At 39.1% G+C, this 8,574-nt stretch overlaps 1 pseudogene; it reads right to left on the bottom strand.

Moving 5' to 3' along the window:
- Positions 1-4,924: 4,924 nt before the first annotated feature.
- Positions 4,925-7,697, bottom strand: LOC139384743 (UDP-glucuronosyltransferase 2C1 pseudogene; annotated as a pseudogene).
- Between the last annotated feature and the right edge of the window lie 877 nt (positions 7,698-8,574).

Genomic DNA, 8,574 nt, shown 5'->3' on the forward strand with positions numbered 1-8,574 from the left:
CCCACCCCTCCCTAAATTCACTCCCACTAGCTTGGTAGCTAGGGTGATGTGTGTGTTTATATGGGATGATCCAATTGTGAAACATTAATACAAATTAATCTGCCAATAAAATGATTGTATTTTTTGTCATGTTTGTGTGTGAAGAAGACGATTAATGTTAGCTAGCTACTACTAGTGGATATCATTTTAGTTTAAAGTAATCTATAGAGATTTGAAACAATTTTCTACCATGTCTAAGAGACACAAACTATCAGGAAGCGATTTTTTTAACAATGAGAAGAGAGGCACAATCTCTTAACCAAAGAAATTTGCTGGTGAAATGTATCCGCGTGCAGCAATGTCCATCAGCCGGTGAAGAAAATGACAAGCCTAGGAGGATAGGCCTTTCATTTACCGAGGACGAGCCCCAGTTCGCTGATTCTGGCAAACCGGAGGAGTCCGAGCCATGCACTTCCACCGATGATGAAAGCTCTCAAACAATGACGGCGAAGACCCTACTATCTTGGGCAACGAAAGTTTTCGGTGGCCCACTACAATAGGAGAATGGCGAACGGGGAGAGAGTGGAGAGACCAAGCCGTATCAATTCCAAGCAAAACGATGCAGCCTTCTGTTTTTGCTGCAAACTTTAATCACACGACTGCACATCTGCGCTGGTCAGGGATGGAAGCAGGGACTGGAACAATCTGTGCCACCTACTCAGCTTGCATGAGAAGTCGCATGAACACCTTGATAGTTTCCAGAGGTGGAAGGAGCTGGAGATCAGGCTGGTGTCCAAGCAAACTCAGATTATTTGATTCCAGGCCCATGGACAGAGACGGAGAGAAAACATCGCTGACTGCAATGCAGCACCACAGCAGTGGAAAGATGCCACTCTAGCTGGATATTAAATAAATACATGTTTGAAACTGATGTTGGACAATCAAATTCAACATGTAACTAAACGAAATTCGTTCCGGCTGGGTCATTGACATGAAGCTTATTTTACACTGCTCCAGCGAAACGAGGCCCGCCATGCAATTATGACAGCAGTTGTTTTCAAAGCTCAAATTATCTTACTCTGTTTTACGGTTCTACAGAAATATTAAAATATATGTCAAACACGTTATATAAAAGTGTTATTTTTATTGTAATTGTAACAATTATGGGGTCATGTTTGCTAACTTATTAACAATAAAAAACAGAAATACCTTATTCACATAGGTATTGATACCCTTTGCTGTGAGACTCAAAATTGAGCTCAGGTACATCCTATTTCCATTAATCATCCTTGAGATGTTTCTACAACTTTGAGTCCACCTGTGGTAAATCCAATTGATTGGACATGATTTGGAAGGCACACACCTGTCTGTATAAGGTCCCACAGTTGACAGTGCATGTCAGATCAAAAACCAAGTCATGAGGTCGAAGGAATTGTCTGTAAAGTGCAGAGACAAGATTGTGTCACGGCACAGATCTGGGGAAGGGTACCAAACAGCATTTGCAGCATTAAAGGTCTCCAAGAACACAGTGGCCTCCATCATTCTTAAATGGAAGAAGTTGAGAACCACCAAGACACTTCCTAGAGCTGGCCGCCCGGCCAAACTAAGCAATCGGGGGAGAAGGTCCTTGGTCAGGGAGGTGACCAAGAACCCGATGGTCGCTCTGACAAAGCTCTAGAGTTCCTCTGTGGAGATGGGAGATACAACAAATTGGAATTCATAACATATCATACACAAATTCGTAACATATCATCCGAATTGTAATTCATAACATATCATACGAAATGGAGGATGGACATCCACAAATGAATGCATGCCATACAAAACGTAACATATCATACGAAATGGATGATGGACATCCACAAATGAATGCATGCCATACAAAACGTAACATATGGACTGTCTTGGATTTATGTACAGAATAATACAACATGCTCTGAGACCAGGTTGCAGCCTGGGAAATCCCAGAACTGGTGCAACATCACTGGAACATTGCTAATGTGGAAATCAACCCGTCTGCCTAGGATGACTAAAATGATCCTGAATTAATCGTGAATATTGATGAGTAAGAAAGTTACACAGGGTCAAAGATCATACCTCCAGACATGCTAACCAATAACAGTGGAGGTCAGCATGTCTTAAGGGTATGATCTTGCATAAAGTATGTTATGTTGAACTGGGTGAATAGAATGTGAATAAGTCATCCAATATGCTGTAATAGAAATAAAGCCATGCACGTCAACAAAAAAATGTAGCTCCCTAATCTTAAACTGCATCAATGATTGCCAATATAGAACTAACTCATGTTTAAATCTACCCCACATGATAGGGAGAATTGGATAAATTGGAATCTTTCCATGTAGATAACATTATGCATAGTGGGAGGGAGCTTACACACAAAGTCATCTCTCATGAGCCATAGATCAGCCCCCTGTAATAACTCATAGAAGTCCAAACCTGGTTGGAAAAACTCATCACAAACAGCCTGGTAATGTGGCTGGAGAGTCAACCTGTCATAAACAGTAAATAGCAAATAGAAAAACATATTCTTACTCTCTCTCTGTGAAAGTCATTTTATATGAGTGCCCTGATAAAGTTATTGAAATGTACGGCATTGGTGATGGCGCAAAAGTTAAATGTCCCTCTCCACTGGTTATCCACCATACATTGTAGACTCAATTATTTTACAGACCTTGTAACCATGAACAGAAAATCTCTCAATGAGAGAGAGAGTTCAATAAACACATCTGAGTGAATCAATGTTCCTGTGTTTGTGGACTTTCACCTTCATGTTGTTTTTAAACTCTCATAATAATGTTACATATGAACTACATGTTCCCTCATTCTCCAATCTAATGTGTTCCCGGATATAAATACTTAGGCATTTGGATATGTATGGATTTGACATTAAAAAAAATAAGTAGATGAGCTGGTTAAGAAGTTTTAAAGTTGGCTTTTTCTACAGAAACAGATGTCTTTCTCGAAGCAGTAGGAAGCAGGTTATTCAGTCAACCTTTTAGTGAATCAATGTTCCTGTGTTTGGACTTTCACCTTCATGTTGTTTTTAAACTCTCATAAGAATGTTACAGATTAACTACATGTTCACTCATTCTCCAATCTAATGTGTTCCTGGATATGTATGGATTTGACATAAAAGGCACAGGTAGATGAGCTTGTTAAGAAGTTAAGATTTAAAGTTGGCTTTTTCTACAGAAACAGATGGTGCCTTTCTCTAAGCAGTAGGAAGCAGATCATTAGTCATCCTTTTATCTGTTCTTGATTATGGTGATATTATTTATCAAAGTGCAGCTGCTACTACTCTTAAACCTTCAGATGTCATATACCATAGTGCACTGCGTTTTGTTACAGGTGACAGTTTTGATACTCATCACTCTGTCCTGTATCACAAGGTTGGCTGAATGTCGCTAAAGACCTGTAGATCTCTACATTAGTCCCTTTATGTTTACAAAGCCCTACTTCATAAACTTCCATCTTATCTAACTTCGCTGTTGAAGTTTACACACCTGAGTTACCTAACCCGTTCACAGGATTGGTTAACTGTTGAGGTTCCTAGGGTCTCCAAAGCTAGGTAAATCTTCTTTTAGTTTTAATGAACCATATTGAATGCACCATTTGCAAATGTATGACGTTTAATACAAAGATTGTTCCTCCCTCTATATCAATTACTTTCTTTATGATTGGCTTTACAAATTCCTAATCCATAGCATCAGTGACAGGTATTGTAAAAGAACTGTAGTAGGATGACTCTTGTTTGATGTACCAACTTTTTGTCGTTCGATACCACTCTGATGGTGTGTCCCTGAGAGTGAAGAGCCTTGATCAGAATGTCCATGTTAACCCATTGACTTCCCTCCCTGGGAAAGACCAGCAACATCCCACCATGGCAAACTGAACCAGACACAATCAACATAATTATAAATAGGCACAAGTCATGCTTCCAATATCAATTATCAATTATCAATTATCTGAAATCAATTATCTGAAATATAAAACAAACAGAGCTAGGAAATCATATTCAGTTTGTATGACACGTTGAACGGATATTTACATATAGTCAGTTAGCTGACTATATATTCTCATTTATGTACAAGCATTTCGATACACCCGTGAAAATATCTGCTAAATATGCGTACGCGACCATTGATGTGATACAAATCATGAAAGACCATGAAAGCTGTTCTCAATATGGCGTAATTAATTCTCTATAGGGTTTTGAGATTGAGACAATGAAGATGAAACTCTATTCTTCATTTAGATTCACATTGATACAGTACGTAAACAATATCTCACAATACATTACATCTTTGCCTATGAACATTAACTTAACGTAATTATTATTACTTTAGTCAGTCTGGAGGTAAGATGAAGTGAAATGTTACTTACATGTCAAATGTGTAGCTCACTTTGGCTTTTGTGTGGAATGTTGGTTTATAAGCGTTAAGTAAATGTCAAAGTACTGCTTTTATGAGAACCTTTCCATTTGTAAAATTTACCAATGATTTTAGGCTTTTCTGAGGGCAAAAGGAGGGAAATATACTCTCTGTATTTCTAAGTGACCAAAAAACTAAGTGAGGCTTCCAAGCAGAGTCCTTTAGAGAAAAGTCAGACAATAGAAACCCTTCTTCTGCTCTATGCAGACCACCTTGGTTGGCTTATTTATTGCAGATCAATGCTGTCATTTTATAAGCATCAGTATGAAAATCCCTTCACATTCCTCCTCAGATCTCATATTACCTCTGAATTATCAACCCTTCTAGAATGAATGAAGAATGATGTTGTCGTTAAAGTCTGTATAAAGACAAACTGAAAGTTCTTTGTTGTTTTGAAATGACCTCCACAATAGATGTGGAAGAAATTAAAGAACAAACCAATGAGGGACAAAGTGTTTTTGGCAAACATCTAAGCTGCATGATATCTTTATTAAAAAACAGAGCTCCTTTAACGGTCTTCTGGAGAATCAACATCTACATCAGTTTAACTATTACACACAAAGAAAGCAGCCACACACAACTATAACAGCATTCATATTTAAAGTGCACATTTGGACTTTCCTATTCAAACCTTTGATTAAATGGGCTGAACAGTTAAAGTACAGTTGTAAGTTTAGCAAAATCTTCAAAAGCAAATAGATAAAACATCTGTCAACAATTCTGTATGTCTACATCAATGCCACATATATTTGTCATGTGAACAAAAAGTATAATGAGTGAGACAAGTAAAAACATATTGTTGTACCACACTGTGTACAGATGAAAGCCATAATCATTCCTCTTTCATTTTCAAACATGACCTGCAACAGAAACATCTGATAATGCCAATGAAAGCCAGCAGAGTAAATAACACAACAGTCAGTAAAAAGACCATTACATCTACAGAGTGGTACGAGTACCAGGGCATTCTGTAGGACTCTGTACGCAGGTGAGCAGCACCTTTGTGTCTCATGACAAACTCAATCCAGAAGAGGGCAGTGTCCAGGGGCTCCATTGGCACGTCCCTGTGTAGCCTGGAGAGTCTCTGCATGTTCGTCCTGTAGGATGGCTCATCCAGAACTTCCTGTAAGGCCTGGGAGAATATGTTTCTATCTAGTGTTGCTAAATCCACAACCTTTGCTACACCCTTCACTTTCATTCTAGAAAGATTGTCAGTTTGGTCGAACACCAGAGGAAGGCCTACTATTGGAACACTGTGGTAGATCGCCTCGAAGATCCCATTTGTTCCTCCGTGAGCTACAAACAGCCTTGTCATAGGGTGTCCTAAAAGATCATTCTGAGGCATCCAGTCAACTAGTAAGGTATTGTTGCCCAGAGTAGCTGGCCTGTCTCCTTTATACCTCCAGATTACCTTCTGAGGCAGTTGGGCAAAAGCAACAGCTATCTCATCAGCTATATCATGTGGAAGCTGCCCAATAAAAGTTCCCAAAGACATGATAATGACTCCATGCACCCCAGAACTCTGAACAAACTCCTCCAATTTTGGGGGAAGAGGCTTGGCAGGTTTACATTGGAACCCTCCAATATAGATAATGTTAGGCATGGTGGGACGAGGGAACTCAAACACAAAGTCAACTCTCATGAGCCATAAATCAGCAGCTTGAAACAATGAGAAGTAGTCGACCTCAGGACCAAAGTAACGACTAACTAGAGCAGAATAATGAGGTCTAATTGCCTGTCTGTACAGATACTGCCTGATGACATAAACAAGGAAGTTAAGGACACGCTCAAAAAAACTCATCTTGTCTGTTAACTCTGCAACAGGAAATGGAACATAAGATAGCGGAGAGGGAGCAATAACAAAATGACCCTCACCACCTATAGTCCATCTAACATTGTAAACAAGTGGCACATTTAAATAGTGCGCCAGCACAATGCCTCCCCCATTTAATGGGTCTGTCAGAACCAAGTCATACTTGGTTTCTCTAATAGACTGCATCAACTGTTTATTCTCTAACATTTTGATTATCATCTCACACACTTTGCGGTGAACTTCAAATAACCCGTCCTTCAACTCCATGTCCAAACTAAAACGAGTCCAAGCAGAGTTTCCCTCTCTCTTTATCTGTATTAGTCTTGACACAAATGAGCGAAAGAATTCCTCATCAGCTCCACCTGGAATATCAATTGTGATTGAACTGTAGTGAGGGGAGGTTTCCCTGATGTACCAGCTGTCTGATGGCCGTACTACTGACACACTGTGACCTCTTGAATGCAGCGCTTCAATAATGACCTTCATGTTGACCCAGTGGCTGCCGTCTTGAGGAAACACCAGGACTTTCCCACCATGGACAGCAGGAATAGAGAGGGTCAACAGGGTAACAATGAAGATACCAGGGAGACACATCTTCACTAGCTGCTTCACATAAGCATGCATCAATTTTACCTGAAATATACAAAAATAAGGTCAAATAAATCTAATGAAATTATGTTTTGACATGAGAAGAATTAAAACAGGCCTATGTTTTTTTTCTTTAGGCTACAAATAAGTACAAACACTGTCCACAATATGATTGGCCTACTTTAAAGTTTAGCCAAGTTATGTCAAAAGGTTGCTTACGTAATACAGTATAATCTTTGACTCTAAGAGAGAAATACTTTTGTTTTACATGAGAAAAATTAAAACAGGCTTGATTATGACGCCTAACTATATTTTTCGCTACAAATAAGTCTCTACACTATCCACAATATTGATACTTTAAAGTTGAAACATATTTTCATAACAAAAGGTTGATTACGTAATTCAGTATAATATTTCATTCTGAGAGAGAAATACTTTTTTCACCGATGTAAATGTCTCTTGAAGGTTAGGAAATTGTCAAATGCTGTAGATTTTGCCGAAGTGAAACCTATTTCACATCCTAATGTTAGGCTACACGTTAACATTGTATTATTGTAGCTCCGAATCAACAAGCTATCGTGAGTGTGAACAAACAACGTCACGACAAAATCCATGCATGCGGACCTAATTTAATTGAAGGCTTACGTTCCGGTTTTCATCCAAAGAACAAAGAATTTGAAATGAAGGCTATTTCAGAGCCAGTCTGTCTGTAAATCAGTTCGAAGGTATTTGTAATAATCTCGGAAATCAGAGAGGAAGATGCGAAATCAGTATAGTCTCTAGACATCCGCATTGGCTCCCACAATTTTCAAATGCTCCTTCTATTTCTGTTTTTCAAGACCGTAGACTTGTCAGCACATTGAATTGGTGCGTTCGAGCCGATCGCTTTTATCAAGTCGCTCACCGCCTTTCAAAGCTTATTGCGTAATGAATGGCAGTGTCGGTCCTGGACAAATCTGCCACTCCCCCTATTTTTTATCAGCTAATAGTTGGAGGAACAGAACATAACAGCAGCCCAATTAATAAGCCTATGCTACAAATTAAACACAGTTTTTAACACACCTGGTTAGTAGGCTGTATAATCAGTACAATGTCAATAACATAGCCTCATATTTTCAATCTGATTACATTGATAAAATCACCAATGCCCTAGACGTTCTGCCGCCCTAGGCGAGGCAAAAATAATTACAACTTAGACATTCTTCTGAAACTAAGCATGGCACTTTCAAAAGTTACCTTTCCTACCCAGACAGAGGCTCTACTGATGCAGAAAACGGTAAGCTTCAACTGCTGGTTACTAGGCCATTGTACAGTGGCTTGCGAAAGTTTTCACCCCCCTTGGAATTTTTCCAATTTTGTTGCCTTACAAAGTATTTACTTTTTCGTTTTTTGAAACAAACTAGAAATAAAACTTTCTTTCAAAAAAAACTTGAGCGCCCCTAATGGATTTAATGGTGCTCTTTGGGATGTTCAAAGTTTCTGATTCTATTTTATCCCCCAACCCTGATCTGTACTTCTCCACAACATTGTCCCTGACCTGTTTGGAGAGCTCCTTGGTCTTCATGGTGCCACTTGCTTGGTGGTGTCCCTTGCAAAGTGGTGTTGCAGACTGAGGCCTTTCAGAACAGGTGTGTATATATACTTAGATAATGTGACAGATCAGGTGACACTTAGATTGCACACAGGTGGACTTTATTTAACTAATTATGTGACTTCTGAAGGTAATTGATGGCACCAGATCTT

Source organism: Oncorhynchus clarkii, chromosome 26 (genome assembly GCF_045791955.1).
Source record: "Oncorhynchus clarkii lewisi isolate Uvic-CL-2024 chromosome 26, UVic_Ocla_1.0, whole genome shotgun sequence".
Taxonomy (NCBI): Eukaryota; Metazoa; Chordata; class Actinopteri; order Salmoniformes; family Salmonidae; genus Oncorhynchus; species Oncorhynchus clarkii.